Raw genomic sequence first — 24,622 nt, 5'->3', positions numbered from 1 at the left:
TACAAAAATTTGCTCATTTAGGTTATCTAATTTTTGGCATACAAATGGTCATAGTGTTCTCTTATTATTTCCTTTGTACTTCTGTAGGATCACTAGTGATGTCCCCTCTTTCATTCTTGATTTTGGTATTTTGAGACTTCTCCCTTTTTTTCTTGGTCATTCTAACTAAAGATTTGTCAGTTTCATTGATCTTTTCAAACAACCAACTTTTGGTTTCATTGATTTTTCTCTATTATTTTTCTATTTTCTGTTTCATTTAATTACATTCTCATCTTTATTATTTACTATTTATAGCTTTCCTTGAGTTTAGTTTGCTCTTCTGTTTTTAGTTTCTTCAGGTAGAAGTTGAAGTTATTGACTTCAGATTTTTCTATGTTTTTAATGTAGGCGTTTCCAGCTATATATTTCCTGCTAAACACTGTTTTACCTGCATCCCATAAGTCTTTGTATGTTGTGTTTTCATTTCTATTCATTTCAAAGTATTTTAAAACTTCCCTTGTGATTTCATTTTTGGCATGTTTGTTATTCAGGAGTGTGTGGCTTAATTTTTACTATTTTTTAAAAAATATTTTATTTATTTATTTGAGAGAGAGAGCACGAGTCATGGGGGAGGGACAGAGGGAGAGGGAGAAGCAGACTTCCCACCGAGCAGGCAGCCTGACATGGGGCTTGATCCCAGGACCCTGAGATCATGACTTGAGCAGAAGGCAGATGGTTAACTGATGGAGACACCCAGGTGTCCCTTTACTATTTTTGAATTTCCCAAATTTCTTACTGTTTAAGATTTCCCTTTCTTTCTTTCTTTCTTTCTTTCTTTCTTTCTTTCTTTGAAGTAGGCTCCACACCCAGCATGGAGCCCAAGGTGGGGCTTGAACTCACAATCCTGAGACCAAGACCTGAGCTGAGATCAAGAGTCAGATGCTTAACTGACTGAGCCACCCAGGTGCCAACTGTTATAGATTTCTAACGTAATTCTTTTGTGATTGAAGAACATACTTCATGTGATTTCTGTCCTTTAAAAAATATTGATGTTTGCTTTATGGCCATACATATGGTCTCTCCTGGAGAATGTTCCATGTGCACTTGTGAAGAAAGTATATTCTGCTGTGGATAGGTGAGTGTCCTATAGCTGTCTATCAGATCTAGTTGCTTTATACTGTTGTCCAAGTCTTCTGTCTGCTTTTTGATCTTCTGTCTAGTTCTTCTATCCATTATTGAAAGTGGGGGTATTGGAGTTTTCAACTATTATTGTTTTTGTCTTTTTCTCTCTTTAATTCTGTCAGTTATTGCTTTATTTACATTAGGTCTTTGTTGTTAGGTTTATGAATATGTTTATAATTGTTATATCTTCTTGATGAATTGACCCCTTTATCACTTAAAACTATCCTTCTTTGTCTCTAGTAATAATTTTTATATTGAAGTGTATTTTGCCTGAGATTGATATAACCACTCCAGCTCTATTTTGGTTACTGTTTTTTGTTTTGTTTTTGCATTCTTTTACTTTCAACCTATTTATGTCTTTGAATTAAAGGTATGTCTCTTATAAACACCATGGAGTTGGATCATATTGGTTTTTATGAGTTGGTTTTTAGTCTATTCTTCATTCTCTGCCTTTTCATTAGTATACTTAATCCATTTACATTTAACGTAATTACTGATAAGTTAGAATTTACATTTGCCATTTTGCTATTTGTTGCTGTACATTTTGTCCTTTTTGTTCCTCTTTTCTTCCATTACTGCCTTCTTTGTGTTAGGTAGGTATTTTCTAGTATACTATTTTAATTTTTTTGTCATTTCATTTGCTATATACTTTTGACATTTTTTCGGTGATTTCCTTGAGGATTACAATTAACATCTTAGCTCATAATAATCTAATACAGATTGATGCCCATTTAACTTGAATAGTATACAAAAACTTTGCTTCTGTATACTTCTATTCCTTATCCTCCCCCTTCATGCTCTTATTGATGTATAAATTACACCTTTATAGTTTATGTACCCATCAATACAGATTTATAATTATTGCTTTATGGAGCTATCTTCTAAATCACATAGGAGAAAAGAGAGTTAGAAACTAAAATACATATTTATATTTTATTTTTATTTACCTGTGTAGGTACCTTTACCAATGCTCCTTATTTTTAATATGGATTCAACCTAATATCTAATGTCCTTTTATTTTAGCTTGGAGGACTACTTTTAGTATTTCTGTAGGGCCAGTCTGCTAATGATAACTTCTCTCAGTTGTTGATTATCTGTGAATATCTTCAATTTTGAAGGATAACATTACTTATTATAGAATTCTTGGTTGACAGGTTATTTTTTTCTTTTCCTTTTAGCACCTCATATATGTCATTCCACTACTTCCTGGACTCCATGGCTTCTGATGAGAAGTCAGTAGTTAATCTTATTGAGAATCCTTTGTACACGATTTATCACTTCTCTCTTGAGGTTTTCAAGATTCTTTGTTTTTCAACAGTTTATGATGTGTTTAGTTGTGAGTATCTGAGTTTTTCCTACTTGGAATTTATTGGGCTTCTTGGATATCTAGAATAATGTTTTTCATCAAATTTAGGAATTCAAATATTCTCAAATATTCTTTTTTTTTTTTTTAAGATTTTATTTACTCATTTGACAGAGAGATACACAGCGAGAGAAGGAACACAAGCAAGGGGAGTGAGAGAGGGAGAAGCAGGTTTCCTGCTGAGCAGGGAGCCCAATGCGGGGCTCGATCCCAGGACGCTGGGATCGTGACCTGAGCAGACGCTTAACGCCTGAGCCACCCAAGTGCCCCTCTCAAATATTCTTTCTGCCCTCTTTTCTCTCCTCTTCTTCTGGGATTCCTATAATGCATTTGTTGGTATATTTGATTATTTCCCACGGTCTCTGAGGCTCTGTTGATTTTTATTCTTTTTTCATTTCCATTCATCCAACTGGAAAATTGCAATTGACCTATCTTCAAGTTTGCTGATTCTTTCTTCTTCCTGTTCAGATCTGATATTGATCTTGTCTAGTGACCTTTTCATTTTATTTTTTTATTTTTTTTATTTTTTTAAAGATTTTATTTATTTATTTGAGAGAGAGAGAATGAGAGAGAGCACATGAGAGGGGGGAGGGTCAGAGGGAGAAGCAGACTCCCCGCCGAGCAGGGAGCCCGATGCGGGACTCGATCCAGGGACTCCAGGATCATGACCTGAGCCGAAGGCAGTCGCTTAACCAACTGAGCCACCCAGGCGCCCCTGACTTTTTCATTTTAGTTATTTTACATTTAAACTCCAGAATTTCCACTTGGTTCCTTTTCATAAATTCTCTTTACTGATATTTTCTATTTGATGAGTCATTGTTTGTATACTTTCCTTTAGTTCTTTAGGCATGGTTCCTTTAGTTCTCTGAACATATTTAAGATCATGGACTTAAAGTCTTTGTCTAATAAATCCAATGTCTGGGTTTCCTCAGGAACAGTTTCTATTGATTGCCTTTTTTTTCTTGTGTATGTGCCATGATTTCTTTTTTCTTTGAATGTTTCATATTTTTTGTTGTTGTTGAAAACTAGACATCTTAAATATATAACATGACAACTGTGGAAATCAGCTTCCTCCCTTCCCGAGTGTTTCTTGTTGTTTCTACTTGTTATGAATATTGTTGTTTGTTTAGTGATTTTTCTGGACTAATTCTGTAGTCTGTGTTCTATATTGTATGTGACCACTGAAGTCTCTGCTCATTTAGCTCAGTGGTCAGCTAGTGATTGGACAGAGATTTCCTTAACCCCCTGGAACGAATATGGTTCCCATTCTTTGCCAGGGGACTCTGTTGTGTGTTGGTGGTATGCCTTTAACAAATAGCCAGGCAGTTTACAACTTTGCCTTACCACTCATTTCCTGCTTATACAGAGCCTCAAGTCAGCCAGAGGTGAGAGCATAGGGCCTTCACAGGTCTTTTCTGAGCATTTTTACAGCCATGGCAATATGCACAACCCTGTGTATAGGCATAGACTTTTAGATTCCCAGAAATACACAGGAGCTTTCCAAAGCCTCTATGAACATCTCATTCCCCAGCTCTTCTTTTAAGTTCTTGGTTAGTCCATTGTTTGCCCCAACTACTATTCACCTCTTCAGGCAGCCATGAAGTTAAACAATTGATTATAATCGTTTTGACAAATGTCCTGAAGGAAAAGTCTGTTTGTACTGGAAGAACCCAGAGTCAGATCAAATACAGACAGCAAGTGAGGTCAGATATAGACAGGAAGGACAAGAACTACTAGCCAGATGAAATAATGATAATTCTCTGGGAATGACGCTTTGGAGGAACTCCATCCCTGTCTGTTTCCTCTGGTGGCTGCCAGCCTGCTAGTTTTCACCATGGGTATAGGCTGTTAATTTTCAAGGCCATATAGAGTTGGTAAGTGAAATACAGGGAAAATTAAAACATTGCAAAATTCTTTCTTTTTACCAAAATTCTGCAGGTGTTCTTGAATAAATCCTGCCCAGAATCCTGCAAGGCTTTGTTTAACTTACTGCTTTCTGAAAAAGCTGCTTTTGCCCATTGTTGCCAATTTTCTCATTATTTTTATGGAGGGGAGAAGTTTTGAAGGTTTCTACTCTGCCATTTTCACTGGCATCACTTGCTTCCATGCTTTTGCAGCTGTTATTTTCTTTTCATGAGCACCCTTCCCTTCCTAAACACCCTCATGAATCCTTTTCACCTTTAAGGCTCAGTCTAAATGTTCCTTCTTCAGGGAAGTTTTTCCCTAACCTGGCAGGCAACATCGCTTTTACTTACTTTAACACCATCAGTGGTCTTGCGCATATTTATCTGTTGTACTTATTACACCCTGTGTTACAATTAAGTGTCTATATTTCTCTCATCATTAAAATAGGTCGTTTTCATTTGTCTTCAATGAGTTTGCAACTTTTCAGTGTGGCGCCATGTTTAATGTAATGAAAAGCATTATCGGTGTTCTACAGTGTAACTTAAATGTACACAGCTATTCTACAGATTTTACTTAAGACTTTAAGTTAGGAAATGCAAAATTCACTTATCAAGAGATTAAAACCAAGTTACTGATAGACCCTCAAATTGCAGACAGATTTGTCAGTTATGTATTTTTCTGTCTACTTTACATAGCAGTCTTCTAGAAGTAGTTGGCTTTTACCCAATTCAGGGTTACAAACTATATGAAGAATAATTACTGTGTCCCCAGCTTGTGGAGAAAAACTGTTATAATTCCCCAGTAATTACAGCCATGGTTTGTTATATCTTTAACTGGATCATCTCAATTAACCTGAAATATTTATAACAGATATTTTGGTTTAGGAAGCTTCTAGAGATTGTTCATCAAAAGAAGTTATGGTGAACTGTACTAGGCTTTCAAGCTGGGGTACAAAAAACTGCAGATGTGGTTGACCTCTATGCTGTTTCTTTCATGTCCTTTTTTGTTTGTTTGTTTTTTTTAAGATTTATTTATTTATTTATTTGACAGAGACAGAGATCGCGAGAGCAGGAACACAAGCAGCGGGAGTGGGAGAGGGAGAAGCAGGCTCTCTGCTGAGCAGGGAGCCCGATGTGGGACTCGATCCTAGGACCCTGGGATCATGACCTGAGCCGAAGGCAGACGCTTAACGACTGAGCCACCCAGGCGCCCTTTCATGTCCTTCTTTGATAGGGCTTTTATATGATATATGTGTTGCATGGTGTCATTCAACATTATCATTTATCTTAGATCACTTAAGTTTCATTTAATGATTGAGGTATAATTAGATTGAGCTGGAAAGCTGAGGATTTATATAATCTTGCTCTCAATTGGATATTGAAGAGGAAAGCAGAACCTAAGCAATTCTTGGTGCCAGGAGCCCAAGAATCCTTGGATATCTCCAGGGCTAATGACTGACTGCTCAATGTTGTAATAAGGCAAGAATTTACAGAGAAACAAGATTATTTGAAATAAAGCCACATGAGCTGGAGATAAAGGCTTAGTCTTTACTTCCTGGTTGTTCTGGCTGCTTACGACTGATGGGGGTTGTCATGGTAATGGGAGAGAATGAATTGGGAGGTGGCTGTGATAGGCATTGCAGTGCAGAAGGGGATTTAATGTACATATCCTTTGTTAATAGGACTTTGTCATAGTCTTCTTCTGCATAGGGCTTAAAATATCATGTCTCCTCTTCTGATGCTAGAGTGCAAAATTAAGACGGTAAAAATATACTAAGTTCTGCAAATCAGACTTGTCTCCGTGTTCACTCCATTATCCCATGACCCCAAGGAAGCTTAGATATGAGGCAGAGACTTGGTAATGAAAAATCTTTAGTGTTTGTATGATGAATTAAGGAACTATAGCCAAATATAAAAGAGTTATTTCAATCGGTACCGGTCATTTGGCACTCTGTTCCACAGGTTTTTTTAATTAAATGTTTAATAATTAAAGACTCATTGATGTTTAGGTAACAGACTTCATTAATTTTTTTCTATTTTTATTGTTGTTATTGTTTTTTTCTGGATGGTTTGAGCTTGATCATTTTTATTTTTAGAGCCCCAAAAGGCCAAATTTTATTTTCTCAATATTGACTGTAGATTATAAACTGCCATAAACCTATGGTAAAAAGCCATGTTTTCCTTGACATTTGGTTTCCTTAATCATGTTTCAATAACAAATACTGTGGTTTCTGACTAGTGAGACAGAAGTGGGCTCTGAGTGTTCCTTTTGGAGATGATGCCTCCAGCATGTACTTTGAGAGGTTTTTCCTTTCTCAGAGGAAGGTTAGGGTGTTATATCTAATGTAGCCTTTGTGGACTTTGTGGACTTTTCTAAAGTCCTGAGGGAGAGCTCAGAAGAAAGATTTTACTTTAATAGATTCCTGATTTGGATGCCTACATCAAGAACTCTATGTTACCAAGACAGATCATCAGGAGACTCATTTGAAGAGTACCCACAAGGCCTCCTATAGAGAAATAATAAATGGGTAATTAGGGTGGTGGTAATAGTGAGCTTCCTGTGATCCTAAGATTTGAACTCCTGAGTAAAGAAGAATGATAATGCTGTCCCCAGCTTTGGGGAGAGGTGGGAAGAGCATCAGAAACCTGTCCCAGAAAAGCAAAGAACTCACCCTTCAGAAGACATCAGCTGAAAGGTTGTTCCACCTTCCTGGGGCAACTGGTTGGCTGGTGGGAGAGAGGACAACAAAGGGTAGTGCCACTAAGATGTCTCTCTCCAGCCCCGGAAAACCCACGTGAGTGTGCTAGTCTGCTAGAGCCGCCATAACAAAATACCACTGACTGGGTGGTTTAAACAATGAAATTATTTTCTCACAGCTCTTTTTTTTTAATTTTAAAAATTTTTTAAAGATTTTATTTATCTATATGACAGAGAGAGAGAGCACAAGCAGGGGGAGCGGCAGGCAGAGGGAGAGGGGGAAGCAGGCTGAGCTGAGCAGGGAGCCCTACCTGGGGCTCGGTCCTAAGACCCTGGGATCATGACCTGAGCTGAAGGCAGACACTTAACTGACTGAGCCACCCAGGCGCCCCAATTTTCTCACAGTTCTGGAGGATAGAAGTCCAAGATCAAGGTGCCAGTAGGGTCGGCTTCTCTTGAGGCTCCTTCTAGATGACTGTCTTCTCGTATGTCCTCACATGGCCTTTCCTCCATGCAGACATCCTGGTGTCTCTTCCTTTTTCTGAGAAGGACACCAGTCAGATTGGATTAGGGCCCCACTCAAAAGGTCTCATTTTAATTTTATTACATCTTGAAAGGTCTTGCCTCCAAATACAGTCACATTCTGAGGTACTGGGGGTTAGGAATTTAACAGATGAATTTGGGAGGGACATAATTCAGTTCATACCAAGATGGGACAGGAAACTCTACCCCTGGGGGGCGGAGGAGGGGAAAGCTCACAAAAAAGGGAACTGTAATTGACCTGGCAATTAATAATCATCTAGTTATAATCAAAGTTGCTGAAGCATAGTCAAAAGAACTGAAAGGGATGATTGGGTCCCTTATCCCAATTTATCTTTCTCCCAGAGCAGCAGGAGAAGGTGACAGTAGCAATGGGCATGATATAAAAGAAAATGGTGATGCTCCTGAAGGAAACAAGGGTCAGCAACATATCCAATCAGCCACAGATAGATCTGCTGAGAAGTCAAGAGAATAAAAAGGTGTAAGACACAGTCCCAGACATCAGAGACCACAAAATCCCATTGAAGCATAAGGTGGGAACATGTGGAAAGTTATTAAATACAGAGATATGATCCAAGCACTTACCAAGAGTTTTTGGAGACCCCTATGTGCCCAACACTGGGCATGGCACTAGGAATTCAATGGAGAGCAAACAGACCTGGTCCCAGACCTCTTGTGGCTTCTACTCTAGAGGGGGAGACAGACTAGTAGTCACACAAATAATTTCAAACTGGGATAAGTGCTTTAGAAGAAAAGGACAGTGGGACAGGATTGAGTGTGAGAGAGAACAAATCCATCTCAAGGGAATTCGTGGCTTTTTACCATAGGTTTATGGCAGTTTATAATCTACAGGAACTGAAATGTAAGTTGAGGCCTCAAGAATAAGAGTTAGCCAGGCAAATAATCAAGGGTACCTTGTTCCAGCAGAGGGCATTATGTGAGCTAAAAGCAACACATCACTTAAAAAAATAATAATGTGAAATTTTTTTCTGATTATATAAATGATGTGGGCTTATAGAAAATTTATTTTATACAGAAAAGTATTAAAAATTTACCTGAAACCTCACTTCCTTGGGATAACTACTACAGGAATATATGCTGTTTTATATGGTAAACTGCAGCTGAAAGCCTCTTTTTCTTTTTTAGTTTCTTCCCATCCTGTCTCTGCCTCCTCCCTCTCTGTCCCTCATTTGTGAGCCATTTGTATCCCATTTCTTAACTAATAACCATATCTGTATATTTCCATACTTTTTCCAGGTTATTATATATATACTACCTATAGATTACTACCCTCAGATGCTGATTTAATTGGTAGGGTCCAAGCATCTATTTCAAAAGCTCCCCAGATAAGGGACACCTGTGTGGCTCAGTTGGTTAAGCGTCTGCCTTCGGCTCAGGTCTTGATTCCTGGGTCCTGGGATCAAATCCCGCCATCAGGCTCCTTGCTCAGGGGGGAGCCTGCTTCTCCCTCTGCCTGCCACTCCCCCTGCTTGTGCTCTCTTTCTCTCTCTCTGGCAAATAAATAAATAAAATATTTAAAAAAAAAAGCTCCCCAGATGATTCTATGTTTAACCAGGTTTGAGAACCACTGATTCTAATCATTCTTTCAAATAGTTGCACACTATCATATGATGTGGATGGTCACTTTTTATTCAACTATTGCACCATTGATAGACAATCCTTTTGTCTCCATTATAAATAATGCTATAATATACATTCTTGTGCTTATATTTTCTAGCTCACTTGTAAAATGGAAATAATGATAGCACTTATCTCTATCGGCTTGTCATGTAGATAAAGTGGCTTAATATTTGTAAAATATTTAAAACAGTACCTGACGTGAAATGTATTTAAGATGATGATATCATCATTATTACTTGTATCTGATACTTTTATATATGATTATTTATTTTGGGGGGTTGAATTCTGAAGGGTGAGATTTCTGGGTTATATTTTTTAAATTTCGATAGATATTGCCAGAATACTTTCCAAAAAGGTAACAGTGATTCATACTTATACTGATAATGTTTCAGAAGGATAATTCGCCCAAATCCTTGTCAGCAACAGAATTTTCTACTCTTTTTAGCATTTGCCAGTTAGATAAAAAGTGATATTACTTCTTTAATTCCTTACTTTATTTTACATTTCCTGCACTATAAGATAAGCTTAACATCTTTCCTATTTTATTGATCATTTTGATTTGTTGGTGGTGGTGGTGATGGTGTATGTGTGTGTGTGTGTGTGCATGTGTGTGCGTGTGTGAGAGAGAGCCAAAGACAGATTCTCCTTCTATTTTCCTTTGCCTATATTTTCTATTGGAATATTTGTCTTTTTCTTATCATTTGTAAGAGCTCTTTATTGACACATATAGTAACCGTTTTTCTTCATTTATCTTGTGACTATTTTATCCCAAACTATTATTTACCTTTTTAGTTTTTGTGGTGCCTTTGTTCACATAATCAGTTTTAATGTTTGTATAATCAAATATATCTGTATTTTCTTATATACCTTCTGGGTTTCTTGATTGAAACCCAATTCCTAGATTTTACATATATTCTCTTAAAATTTATTTCAAGATTTAAGAAGCATGAATTTATTTTACCTTAAAAATATGGTGTGAGATAGAGTGAAGAAAACTTAATTTTCTTCAGGGTAGAGAGCTAGTTTTTATACCAGCATTTATTAAATAAGGCATCCTTTCTTGCTTGGTGCTTTTAAAGAAATAAAAAAGATAATTGGGGCTAAAATTTTATGGGAATGGGGGAGAGGAGTAGTGAGAAATGAGAGTTGAGAAGTAGTCAGGAATCAGGTCACACAAGATGGTAGGCATAAAAAAGGACTTTGGAACTTACCACAAAAAGCAATTCCAGGGGTGCCTGGGTGGCCCAGTCAGTTGAGTATCTGACTCTTGATTTCAGCTTGGGTCATGATCTCGGGGGCATGGGATTGAGCCCTGCATCAGGCTCTGCATTCTACTAGGAGTCTGCTTGTCCCTCTGCTCGCATGCATGCTCTCTCTCTCTCTCTCAAATAAATAAATACAATCTTTAAAAAAATTATTTAAAAAAATGAAATTCTATTTAAGAGTTTGAGCAGGAGAGTGATATGATCCAATGAGAATTTTAAGATTGCTCACCCCAGGAATCTCACATCTTTTGGGGGCATATATATATATATATATATCTGTAATAAAAATCAGGCTTTCTCCCCTTCTGTTTAAAAAAAAAAGATTGCTCACCCCAGTGTGGAAATGGTGCTGAGGTACAAGTAAGGAAGTAGAGGGACAGTTTATACTGGAATAGTCCAGGTTAGATGCGATGATGATGTAGAGAAGAAGGGGCACTGGTGGTCAGGATTGGATGGATAGACCCAAGAGCTATTTTGGAGGCAGGCAGGGTTGAAGGGAAGATTGAATGTGGAAGGTGAAGGATGGGAAAGAGTCAAAGATGACTTCATTTTGGGGATGAGGGTGGTTCCTTTTTCTGATCTCCATAAAACTGGACAAAGAACAGATTTGAGAGAAATATCAAGAATTTAGTATGAAAGAGATGAAAACAATCATAAAGGAACATTATTATGCAAAGTCTGTGGCAGTCAACCTGAAAATTTAGAGGAAATGGATGATTTTTGAGTTAAATGTAAACGGCCAGCACTGACCCTAGAAGGGATAGAAAATTTAAACATATCAGTAGCCTTGGGAGATATTCAAAAATGGAGATTTTTCACTTTTAAAAGGACCAGACCAGGCCAGAATGCTTTGGCAGCTGAGTTGTATCTAAGCTTTGAAGAAAAGACATTTCTTATATTATTTAAGCCATTCTCGACTACTGAAAGATATAGATGAGTTGCAGCGTTGTTTCCAGGCAGAAACCTCGAAACAAAGGGAATGCCCATCAGAAGTCGAGTAAATTGTGGCACATTTATACCATGGACTACTATATAGCTAGTCTTTGAAAACAGAATTTTCTATTAGAGGCATCATTGAGGAGCTGAATGGAGCAAATTTGTAAGAAAGGCCTGTGCTGGTGGTAGACAATACCCAGGACCTCTTAGAGCAGCCATTCCAGTCAAAGTGCTAGAGACTTTATGTGTTGCTCAGATCTCTCCTCTTCTTTCTAACCCTCCTGCTCTCCCCCTGGTTCACTGCCTAGTGGTAGTGTGTTATTAAAATAAATAAGCATTTATTTGTAGCATTTACACCACTTCCGAACCAGTCCCCTATGTGTGGCTTCTCAGGGTCTCTGCCTAATGTTAGGGTGCGCACTGCACAAGGATACCTGAGTGAGGGATGAGTGGGGCTGAAATCTAATGTGCTCTACTTACCAAACCATGAAACTTTGTGTGGACTGCTTCTCCCTGGAAGGTCTTGCTCACACTGGCGTGGTCAGCTCACCAGACATTAGCCTTATAGGACTGGGAAAGGGGCCACCCTTCTCTGATTTGCACACTGGGTGTTGAAGTGTCTAGTATCAGTTCTGAGTCCCATGACAACAGCGAACCAGACACAATCTCTGCCTGCGAGGCTGACAGGCTAGTTGAGGTGGATAATCCCATACACAACCAGCTGCAAAGTAAGTTACTTTAAAGAACAGTGTCTGACATATCAGTGCATTGTTCAAAATTCTTCAAAGGCTCTCCGCTGCTTACAAGGAAAAATCAAAACATCCTAGCCTTGAATTCAGTGTCTTGTGTAATCTCTCTAAAGTAGTCAGGCATCCTCCAGGTGGTCTGCTGTGACCACGGTCCCTGACAATGTCTCTATGCCTGTGTCTGGATGGTATCCCTGGCTTAAGATACTCCCTCCCACCTACCTTTCATAGCACTCACCTCTTCAGTATGCTGTCAGTGTGCTCTCAGCCTTCCTTTCCATGATTTCCTGAAGCAATTTGTCTGGGCCAGCTGGAGAGTGACCCATCAGTACAGGACTGATGATACCATTCTTTATACTTTGGCCTTGACTCTCTAACTTTACCTAAAGAAGGAACTTATGGAATCAGTAGGATCTTTGCATTGTTGGCACCCAGCACAGAACTTGTACCAAGCAAGAGGGTGATGAGTTTGGTTGTGTAGTCTGAAGATTCTTTTAAAATTTCCCAACGTACTTGCAAATAGTTCTGTCAAATGCTTGCCCCTGAAACTGTGTAGCTACCTTGAAAAGATAGACATGTACTGCGAAATGATTTATGAATGTTCTCTTACTGCCTCTGACCTACATATATTTTTTGTTTTCTTCTGTTTATATCTTTCCTGCCTCAGTATGATACATCTTAATAAAGAAAACCAGCACAGACATAAATACTTTATAGTTGTGCTAATAATATTTTCCTACTTTCAAACATTTGTAAAATTGAAACTGCTTTTTAATTATGCAGAATAATAGTGCAAAACTAGAAAGCAAATATAAGGGAAGCATCAAGACATGAGCTTTTTGTTTTATTTTAATAACAATTTGTAGCATTTACACCATTTGCTGATTATAAATAGCATATACTCATTATAGAAAGTGTATAAAAAAATGCACGCAAAAAAGCCCGTAATTATTCCACCATCCCAAAATAACAACCATTAACTTCCTTTTGTATTTTTCTTCCTCCTCCTCCTTCTCCCTACATACTCTTAAAAATTTCCAGTATACCTGGTTATTAAAATGTATCATTCAGAAAGGCTACTGTCCAAGGCAGTAATAGGACATTTACATGTCCAGAATGACCCTCCTGATCTTTCTCTCATAATATTAGACTTAATTATTTCAATCTGACTTGTTAGCTCCCTGATTCTGAAGTTTAAAACCATGACTAGCATTTTAATAATTAGCAGTATATGAGATCTAATAACGAGAGTTCAAAACAGACACTACTGGATGTCTGATCTCTGCTTCCACACATAAGGATCTTGTTAGTCGCCACTTCATCCTAACAAGTGAAACATTGAACAGACCAAAAAAATCAACAACTCTTCTTGGATTCATAAGAGAAAAGATGCCACAGGGCAGACCACTGCCCTCTAAATTGAAGAGACAGATAGGTGAATACAGAGAATCCCAGCTTACTAGAGCAGAAATGTGGAGAAAGAAACCTCCCTGGGAACTAACAGCAGGGCAGGAAAACCTGAACTATGATTGACATGTTGGAGGCTCGGTGCAGACAACTCTGAGATAAAAACTCCAGGGACCCAGTCATGAGGGGCCTCCACAATTTTGTGAGATTTTCCTCTAGGTTCTCCACCAGATCCTTACAGTAATTACCAGAAAAAAAATGTCCTCATGCTTCCTGTGGGGGAGGGAGAAGGAACCATTTTTAAATACACCAGAGCAGTCTGTTCTTTTTAACAAGGCCTGCCTTTAGCAGAAACTCATTAACCAAAGCCTAACCTGCTGGGGTATTATCAAGAACTGACCCAGAAGAAGGGAAATACCCAACTCCAGTAAGCTTTAGCCCTCATGGGAAGGAAATAAAACAGCCAACTCCTGCCCACTCTAGCCATCCTGTCCTACTTCAGGAGGGAAGAAAAAACTGAGAAACTAATGAAGTTCACAGTCCAGAGGCACAGGCTCACCAAAAGTCTGCAACCTAATCATAGGACTAGAGAAGGCTTCCCCTCCCCCTGGACCTCAGCACCACCTTACTAAAGGCCTGTTTACAGCTGATCCTTTGACCCAGAATGTCCAGCTGTCAAGAAAAAACTACAAGGCATATGAAAAGACAAAAATCACAATCAGAATCAGACATTATAGCGTATTGGAAGTATCAGATAGGGAATTTAAAACAACTACGTTTAATATGCAAAGGGCTCTCATGGGTAAAGTAGACCACATACAAGAACAGATAAGCATTGTAGGCAGAAAGATGGAAATCCTAAGAAAGAACCAAAAAGAAATGCTGGAGATAAAGAACACTGAAAGAGAAATGAAGAATGTCTTTGATGTGCTCATGATAGACTGGACACACTGAGGAAAAAATCTGTGAGCTGCAGGCTATCTCAATAGAAATCTCCAAAACTGAAAAGCAAAGAAAACAAAGATTGTAAAAAACAGAACAAAATACCTAAGGACTATGGGACAACCACAAAGAGTGTAACATACATGTAATGAGAATATCAGAAGAAATAGTGAAATAAGCAGAAGAGATGTTTGAAACAATAATGACCGAGAATTTCCCCAATTAAATGGCAGATACTGCACCACAGATCCAGGAAGCTCAGAGAATACCGAGTCCACTAAGTGCCAAATGCCAAGCAAAACAAAACAACAAAAACCAAAACAAAACACAAACTAAATCTAGGCATATCATATTTAAATTACAGAAAATTTAAAAAATGAAAAAAATCTTTGGGATTTTAAAAAAAGATTTTATTTATTTATTTGACAGAGAGAGAGAGAGAGATCACAAGTAGGCAGACAGGCAGGCAGAGGGAGAGGGAGAAGCAGGCTCCCTGCTGAGCACGGAGCCCGATGTGGGGCTCAATCCCAGGACGCTGGGCTCATGACCTGAGCCGAAGGCAGACGCCTAACTGACTGAGGCACCCAAGCGCCCCTCTTTGGGATTTTTTTGAAAGAAGGGAAAAAACACCTATCTATAGAGAACAAAGGGAAGAATTATCTCTTACTTCTCCGAAATGATGCAAACAAAAAGAGGGTGGAATGAAATATTGAAAGTGTTGACAGAATAAAAACCACCAACATAGTATTCTGTACCCTGTGAAATTATCCTTCAAAGTGAAGGAGAAAGGAAGACTTTCTCAGACCAACAAAAATTGAGAGAATATGTTGCCAAGTAGACTTGCCTGGAAAGAAACATTAAAAGAAGTTCTTTAGAGAAGAAAAATAACATAGGTCAGAAGGGTGGATCTACATAAAGAAAAAGAAGAACATTGAAGACTTACTTGGCTTAACATAATACTCTTTAGGGCGCCTGGGTGGCTCAGTCAGTTAAGGGCTGCCTTCAGCTCAGGTCATGATCCCAGGGTCCTGGGATCAAGTCCCATGTCTGGCTCCCTGCTCTGCAGGGAGTCGGCTTCTCCCTCTGCCCCTCCCCTGACTCGTTCTCTCAATCTCTCTCTCAAATAAATAAATAAAACCTTTAAAAAAAAAAACCCATAATACTCTCTAGCTCCATCCATGTTGTTGCAAATGGCAAGATTTCATTCTTTTAAATGGCTGAATAATATTCCATTGTGATATATATAGATATAGATGATATAGATATAGATATATCACATCATCTTTATCCATATGTCAATTGATGGATACTGGGGCTATTTCCATTATTTAGCTATTGTAAGTAACGCTGCTATAAACATAGGGAGGTGCATATATCCCTTTGAATTAGTATTTTTGTATTCTTCAGCTAAATACCTAGTAGTGTACTTGCTGTGTTGTAGGGTGCTATTTTTAACTTTTTGAGGATCCTCTATACTGTTTTCACAGTGGCTGCACCAGTTTGCACGAACAGTGCAAGAGGGTTCCCCTTTCTCCACATCCTCGCCAACACCTGTTGTTTCTTGTGTTGTTGATTTTAGTTATTCTGACAGGTGTGATGTGATATGTGATATGATGAGCATTTCCCTGTGGTGAGTGATGATGAACATCTTTTTTGTGAGTCTGTTGGCCGTCTGTACATCTGATTTGGAGACATGTCTGTTTATGTCCTCTGCTTTTTATTTTGCTGTAGTCCCAATAGTTTATTTTTGCTTTTGTTTCCCTTGCCTCAGGAGACCTATCTAGAAAAAGTTGCTGTGGCCCATGTCAGAGAAATCACTACCTGTGCTTTCTTCAAGGACTTTCATGGTTTCAGGTCTCACATTTAGGTCTTTAATCCATTTAGTTCGTTTTTATGTATGGTGAAAGAGAATGGTCCAGCTTCATTCTTTTGCATGTAGCTGTCCAGTTTTCCCAACACCATGTTGAAGAGACTTTTTCCCATTAGATGTTCTTTCCTGCTTTGTGGAAGATTAGCTGACCATATAATTGTGGATTCATGTCTGAGTTTCCTATTCTGGTCTATTGATCTAAGTGTCTATTTTTGTGCCGTCACCATACTGTTTTGATTACTACAGCTTTGTAGTGTAACTTGAAGTTCGGAATTGTGATGTCTCCACTTTTGCTTTTCTTTTTAAGATTGCTTTGGTGATTCAGAGTCTTCTATGGTTCCGTACAAATTTTAAAATTGTTTGTTCTAGTTCTGTGAAAGATGCTGTTGGTATTTTGATAGGGATTGCATTAAAGGTATAGATTGCTTTGGGTAGTATAGACATTTTAACAACATTTGTTAAAACTTTTACTTTTTATTCTTATTTGAGCTAACAGAAAATGGTTTGTTCAAAATAATAGCAACAATGTATTCAATTGGGGCACCTGGGTGGCCCAGTTGATTAAACGTCTGCCTTCAGCTCAGGTTATGATTCCAGGGTCCTGGGATCAAGTCCCATGTCGGGCTCCCTGCTTGAAGGGGAGTCTGCTTCTCTCTCTCTCTCTGTCCCTCCCCTGCTCTCTCTCTCTCTCTCAAATAAATAAAATCTTTAAAAAACCAAAAACCAAAAAACCCCAAAACAATTATTCAATTGTTCAAATGTTCAATTGTTAATTGTATTCAATTATGTGTGCTTATGTATATTCTATGTATATGTAATACTTAAATCTTTTTTTTTTTTTAAGATGTTATTTATTTTGACAGAGAGAGAAAGAGACAGCTAGAGAGGGAACACAAGCAGGGGGAGTGGGAGAGGGAGAAGCAGGCTTGCGGCTGAGCAGGGAGCCTGATGAGGGGCTCAATCCCAGGACCCTGGGATCATGACCTGAGCCGAAGGCAGATGCCTAACGATTGAGCCACCCAGGTGCCCCACTACTTAAATATTCTTATATACAAGTAAAATGAATGATAGCAATGACACCAGGGATAGATGGGATGGGAGGAAGGAGTTAAGATTATTTTGTTATTATAAGGTATTCATACCACCTATAAAGTGGTATAGTGTTATTTGAAAGTAGACTTGGATTAGTTGTAAGTGTATATTGCAAACCCTAGGTCAACAACTAAAAAATGTAAAAATTAGCAAATCAAATCCAACAATACTGAAGGTACAATACCAAGAGTGAAACAATATAAACTATGGACTTTGGGTGGTAATGAGGTTCATCAACTGCACAAATGTACTACTCTGGTGGCAGATATTGGTAATGGGGGAGGCTGTGCATGTGTTGGGGAAAGGGATATATAGAAAATTTCTGTACCTTCCTCTCAATTTTTCTGTGAACCTGAAAATGCTCTTTAAAAAGTCTTTTTAAAGAAAGGCACTATTTGGTTACCTTACACAATATTTATATTTTTTCAGTAAAATAACACAGAATATATTATGAAGAATCTGGCAACCTGATTTTATTTTCATTATAATCAATATTCTTGGGTGTCTGTATTTTAAAAATTATCTATGGTAACAATTTTTTAATGAAAAGTTCTATGGATTTTGACACATATATAGATTCAAGAAAACCCTGCCAAAACTGGGACACAGAACATTTCCACCAACCCAAAAGTTCCCCCAGCTATCTGCCTATAGTCACATCCTCACCTCACCCCAAACACCCTGGCAACCACTGATCTGTTCTCCACAATTATGGCTTGATCTTTTTCGAGAATTTTTCAGAATGCCAAATAAATGGAATCATGATATGTAACCTTGGTTCTTTTGCTCAGCATGGTGTATTTAAGATTCACCCATGTTGTGTTTACCAGTAGTTTGTTGCTTTTTGCTGTTGCATAGTAGTCTGGTGTGCAAGTTTCACAGTTTATTTATCCATTCACCTGTTGAATAGTTTTGGGGGGATGTCCAGCTTTGGACTATCACAAATAAAGCTGCTGCAGGTGTTCACATACAGGTTTTTATATAAACCAAGTTTCATTTCCTTAGGCTATAAACCTCGCAGTGGGATTGTTGGGGGTCAAATTTATATTTAACTTTATGAGAAATCACCATGTCATTTTCCAGAGTAGCTGTACCATTTCACATTCCCAGCAGAAGTGTATAGTGTTCTAGTTGCCCCAAGTACTTGTCAGCACTTGGTATTGTCAGTATTTTAGCCATTCAAATAAGTATGTAAGTAATGGTATCTTATCATGTTTTTAATATGCATTCTTCTAATGGTTAATGATTTTGATTATCTTTCTATGTGCTTATTTGCCATTCTTATATCCTCTTTGGTGAAGTGTCTATTACAGTTATTTTCCCATACTTTAATTGTGTTATTTGTTTCTTGCTGTTGAGTTTGAGAGTCCTTTGTATATTCTGGATACAAGTCTATTATGGAGTATGTAGTTTTCAGATATATTCTCCTAGTCCATAGCTTGTCTCTTCATATGCATAACAGTATCATTGGAAGAACAAAATTTTTAAATTTGATGAAGTCCAGTTTATCAGTTCAGTTTTTTTTTAATGAATCTTCTGTTTGGTTTTATTTTTAAGACCTCTCTGCCTAACCCCAGTCACAAGGATTTATCCTGTGTTTCTTCTAAAACCTTTATTGTTTTATGTTTTTCAGTTAGACCTATGGTCTATTTTGAGTTAATCTTTATGTAAGGTGTGAGCTTTATATTAAGGTTTCTTTCTTTCCTTATGGATGACTTATTGTTCCAATACCCATTAGTTGAAAAGAATATCTTTCCTCCACCAAACTGTGTTTATGCTTTGTCAAAGATCAAATGGCTGTATTTGTGTAAGTCTGTTTCTGGAGTTTCTATTTTGTTCCATTGATCTCTGTGTCTGTATCTTCTATCTGGCTCTCTTTTAACTAAAAAATAATAATAAATAAACCCCAGAAATATTTGTCATGTGTCATGAGCAATAGAGGGTGGATGGGGGAGAAAGCAGTCCCCTGTGGGCCCGAGAACTAGCAGCAATTGATCCTCTCTATCACCTATGTCCTGCCCCCTCCTAGCTCAGACCTGATGGAAACTGAGCTGAATAGATCAATAAAGTTACCAGGTAACTTCATGGTGTAACCAGTTAATAAAACCAAATGTCTTCTTCCTTAAACACTTTCCTCACTCTCACTGTGTTCTTCGTGGTGTCAACTGAAAAATATGCCAGGCTCACATAACTCAGTGCAGAGGGAGGAAGCTGTACCCTGACTTAAGGAAAAGTTTCAGATGAAAATACAACTAACTCTGCTTCCCATGCAGGGAGATACAAAAATGGAAACATCTCTTATGACTTAATTTGAAAATAAATTGTCATCTAAGCCATAGCAGGAGTTTTATTACATCAACAACGGGTCTCTGTTAAAAAGAAGTTTCTGGGGCGCCTGGGTGGCTCAGTTGGTTAAGCGACTGCCTTCGGCTCAGGTCATGATCCTGGAGTCCCTGGATCGAGTCCCGCATCGGGCTCCCTGCTCGGCAGGGAGCCTGCTTCTCCCTATGACCCTCACCCCTCTCATGTGCTCTCTCTCTCTCTCTCATTCTCTCTGTCTCAAATAAATAAATAAAATCTTTAAAAAAAAAAAAAAAAAAGAAGTTTCTGGGTTACCTTTCAGCATGGGCCCTTTGCATGAGGAAAATCCAGAATGACATTCCAGTGCACAGAAATATAGATGGGTGGACACACAGAGAGATGGAAACATTTCTAGATAGTCTCCTTTCCTTTCCCCTAGCCCAAACTGGGATCATTTGATATATACTATTTTGTAACTAAAATAGGTTGTCTTTGCTGCATAGAAAGCTGGGGTTGATAGCACTAATTATTTTTCATTATTTCTTTTGATCACAGGTGATAGCAGTGGTAGAGTCATGGTGTTAAGTAAACACATGTTTTCTCCCTTCAGGCTGATGTTGGAGGACTTCTCTTCTTTCTGGGTGTATTAGGATAATAATTGCAGCTAAGAAATAATGTACTGTTTATTGACATGGCCAGATGGAGCCATTACTTTTACAAAGACACATGGGTGTTTGGATTCCAAGATCCACATGGCATCTTCTAATTATTGGCCAGTTTTTCAGCAGTCCTGACAGTTTTAGGCTATGAATAGTGGCTTCTTTCACATGCAAACATATCTTATCCTGTTTCTCTGCTCTTTCTGAGTTGAAGTCAGCTTTTAAAACAGACATTATCTGGGGATGCCTGGGTGGCTCAGTCAGTTAAGTGTTTGCCTTTGGCTCAGGTCATGATCCCAGGGTCCTGGGATCAAGTCCAGCATCGGGCTCCTTGCTCAGTGGGGAGCCTTCTTCTCCCTCAGCCTGCCGCTCCCCGTGCTTGAGCTCTGTCTCTGTCTCTCTCGGATATAAATAAAATCTTTTTTTTAAAATAAAGGGACATTATCTGATTCCCTTTCTACTATTCATAATGGTGCTCCCAAAGTGAATGAATGAGCATCTATTCATTATTTACCTTTTACTTTTCTCGCTTTATCTTATGCCTCTAGGTAGGATGGGATTAGACTGAAGAATGAGAAAAGGGGCCACCCTCATATATTCATTTGTTTATTCATTCATTCATTCATTCTGCAGATGTTTATTGAGTACCTACTCTGTGTCAAGTACTTTGCCTTCGAGGAGCACATAGTACAACAGGTGCTAGATATAAGTAAACCTCCAAGTGGTCTAGGAGCACTACATAGAGTCCCCTATTCAGCCTTGAGAATTAGAGAAGGTCTGTATATGAGTTAGCCTAGTGAAGGGGGAAGGAGATAGGGGAGAGTACCCAAGCAGAGAGCATTGCCTATGTAAATTCCAGAGAAGATGTCAATGATTTTTCAGAGGACTGCAATGATATTGGTATTACAGGAGTATAGAGTGCAGAGGTAGGTTTTTTATTGTCCAGTATTTGATTGTACAGTATTATTTCAACACACACACACACACACACCCTAGAATATCCTCCCTAGATAGGGAATATATTCTTGAGTCCACCATCGGCCCCACCCCTTTCCATTGTTCTACTCTATCCTGATTTATTTTATTATCTGCCCAACCCATGTAGGTGTTTGAGTTTGGGACCTTCTACCTCTGAACCTAGATAAAGATCAAGCTCAAACTATCTCGGTTGCCATTTCTGGTATGACAGGAAAGGAGACTAGCTTTTTGATGGGACTCTGAAGACCAACCCAGTGAAAGATCTTACCCCAGAGATAAGACCAGGACAGTTACTCACATACATTAAAAGGAGGGTTCCCCTCCCCAGGGAGAAAAATGGAATATGAAAACAAATATTTACTGAGATCCTATCATGTGCCAGGTACCATGCTAAGTTCTTTTATAATAGGCCTCTCTATAAAAGATGATAGTCATTTAAAAGATCACAGGTGCATGTGTGAAATTAAACTTATAATTTATAAAGTGATCTGATGCATCTCCAAATATCCTATATATGAGAATGTCACTTTCATGTGTAATGCAGTCAAATTTTCGTCACTACTGAGGGTCAATTATGTGTTATGTACTGGACTACAGTGGGGATACTGAACAGACAGGGTCACTGCCTTCTTCACTGCTGGGGACTTCCTCACAGCATGGACAATTGTCTCTGGTCCTTGGAGCTGTCAGCTTTGAGTCACCCTAGAACTAAAGGAAATTTTTGAAAAATATGTCAGGGTTTGTGACCTTGGTGAACTTTAACATATTTGTATATTTAAGGTTGATTTGGGTCAAGCCAACCCTTCTCCTGGGAAGGAAAATAGCAGCCATTAGGTAAGTCAATAGGAAACACCTCTGTTGGTGAATCAGGGGTGACATTATCTTCCTAGGACTTTCATATTGTTGGTTTAGGATTTTGAATACCTTGCTAAACTAACTTTAAAAAAATAACTTCTTGGTCCTCACAATAGAAATTGAGCCAAAGCTGGTTTACATGTTCATACTGGCGTTTGGTATGAGTCATGAGAAATGAGGATATTTATTTCCCCAGAAAGAAGGAGAATCTGAGTTAACTTTGAATCCCTCTCTGTGGCCCAACATAGTGCCTTAGGCAGACTGTTGCTCAATAAATATTTGCTAATCCAAAAGCCACTTAGCCAGAGATCTGTATCTACAAAGAAAGGTCTTCTTTGCCAATCTGTCAGAGGCGCACTGTGGAACCGCCCTATATATTGGAACTTTGCCCATGAGGAACTCTAGCAGGGAGTCAGGAACTGGTTGGGTTTATATAACCTTCTGTTTGCCAGGTATGGCATCCAGGTAAAATTAGAATGTAGTAAGCCACCCTGAGCATAGATTTCTTCCTTCTCCCAGGCTCTACAGCTGGCCTGCTGGTCGTTCTCCCTGTTCACATCTGGGAAGCATCACTGAGCCCTAGTGAGAGAAGAATTCCAATTGCAACATTCTGATCAGCGGCTGTGCTGGGGCAATGGAGGAAGGGCAGCCCCAGGCACAGAATGATGCAAGTTTGTGCATCTGATGACGGCTTCTGGGGGAAGCTGAGAACTGTAGGAAAGGCCCCACCAGAAGACCGGGAATCCCAAGTTAATGATTACAGTGCAGTAGAAGTAAGGACAAAAAAACGAGAGCTCATGGGAGAAACTGGGAGGACTTTGGTGAAGTTGAAAATGAGGCAGAGAGGGGATTCTGAATTGTAGGAAATTCCAAGAGGCAGGCTCATGTTCTGTTTGTGAAAAACCAAGTTCGGAATGACTGACCCGTGGTAAGCCAAGAGAAGATTCTGAAATATTCGGGAGCATCTGATAGCAAACGAAGGAGACTTTGAATTACAAATAGAAGAAAATGGAAAATCAAGGCAGTTTTGAGGAAAGGTAGCTTTGCAATCTTTACATAGAATATTTCAATTGACTACAGTATTTAACAGGAGGGATCTATAGAAGCTGGTGTGAAGGCTGGATTAACGAGGTGGGCGGAGCAGGTTGCTATGGTGTGGCTCAGATGCGGCTTTCAGACAGGGCAGAGCGTGGAGTTACGCAAATACAGTGGCTACCAAAAGCAGAGTAGCCCAGGCACCCAGCATGGCTGCTGAGCTCTCAGAGGTGGGTTTGGAAAGACATTTGTTCAGAGCATTGCTCAGAAGTGAGCTGGGCTCCCAGAAGCGCTGTACTTTCTTTAGATCATCTGATAGCAGTCTCCGATGTTTACCAGCTTCAGGGAGATCAGGCCATTGTGAATTTTTTTTTTTTTTTTTTTTTTTCTGTAATAAAACTAGCCCCAGCCAGCCAGACTGGGAACTTACTGCCTGAGCTGTTTTCCAACATGGTTTTGCTGGCAAAACCAGACAAGAGTGTTTCCTTGACTCTCAAGGGCCCTGTTTACACTGACTTTATTTTTACTGCCAGCTTTCAAGTGGGAAGAGGAAGATTCTATTTAAAGGTCAGCAGGTGAGCAGAAGGATCCCTCTCCTGCTATTCCTGGGTGTGCCTGTCCATGTGTGCATGCCTCTCTCTGTTTGTACCTTTGTGTGTGTGTGTGTGTGTGTGTGTGTGTGCTTTTCCACATGCAAATTATTTGTGCCCTGATCTGATTGATGAGACCAGATCACTTGTTTGTAGGCATAATGGTGGGTGCCTGGCTGGTTGTTTGGCAGTTCCCTATTTGTTTATTGTAAAGAAGGTAAATCAATCTGTGGGATTTTCTGGATTGGAGGGCAAGGAATATTTACTGTCAACAGGATAAGAACAAGGAGATATAAGATCCTGGGCTGCAGGGTGCATCTAGTGTTGGGACAAGAGCATAAAAAGGTGGGGAAGAAGCCAACTACAGAGCATTTCTATCTTGAGATTTAAGTATCTGAGTGGGAAATACAACTTGGGAAAATTGCCTTTGGTCAAAGCACCCGTCAATAGAGCTAAATCGAGTCAAATTAAGTTGGACTCAAATTCAGTTTCAATTTCATCAACTCTCCTTTTTAAATTCCTTTTTTTTTTTTTTTTTAATTCCCAAAAGATGACAGACAGATGCTCCCAATTTGGAAATGAGAGCTGGAGGGAAGAACTGAGAAGGCCAGTCTCTGGTCCATGTACACATTCTCAAAG

General features: G+C 38.9%; 1 protein-coding gene across 1 annotated transcript in view; it reads left to right on the top strand.

The window, feature by feature from the left end:
• The window catches only part of SLC22A15 (solute carrier family 22 member 15), a 122,613-nt gene extending 98,000 nt beyond the window's left edge, over positions 1 to 24,613 (top strand). The window contains exon 13 of the transcript XR_013447967.1: positions 24,534 to 24,613. The gene's annotated coding sequence lies outside the window, so the exon portion shown is untranslated. The remainder of the gene's footprint in view (positions 1 to 24,533) is intronic.
• Positions 24,614 to 24,622: the final 9 nt, after the last annotated feature.

The sequence above is a fragment of the Halichoerus grypus genome, chromosome 5, assembly GCF_964656455.1.
Source record: "Halichoerus grypus chromosome 5, mHalGry1.hap1.1, whole genome shotgun sequence".
In the NCBI taxonomy this organism is placed as follows: Eukaryota; Metazoa; Chordata; class Mammalia; order Carnivora; family Phocidae; genus Halichoerus; species Halichoerus grypus.
Note: the sequence above shows the minus strand (reverse complement) of the source record. Positions and strands in the feature narration are given on the sequence as shown.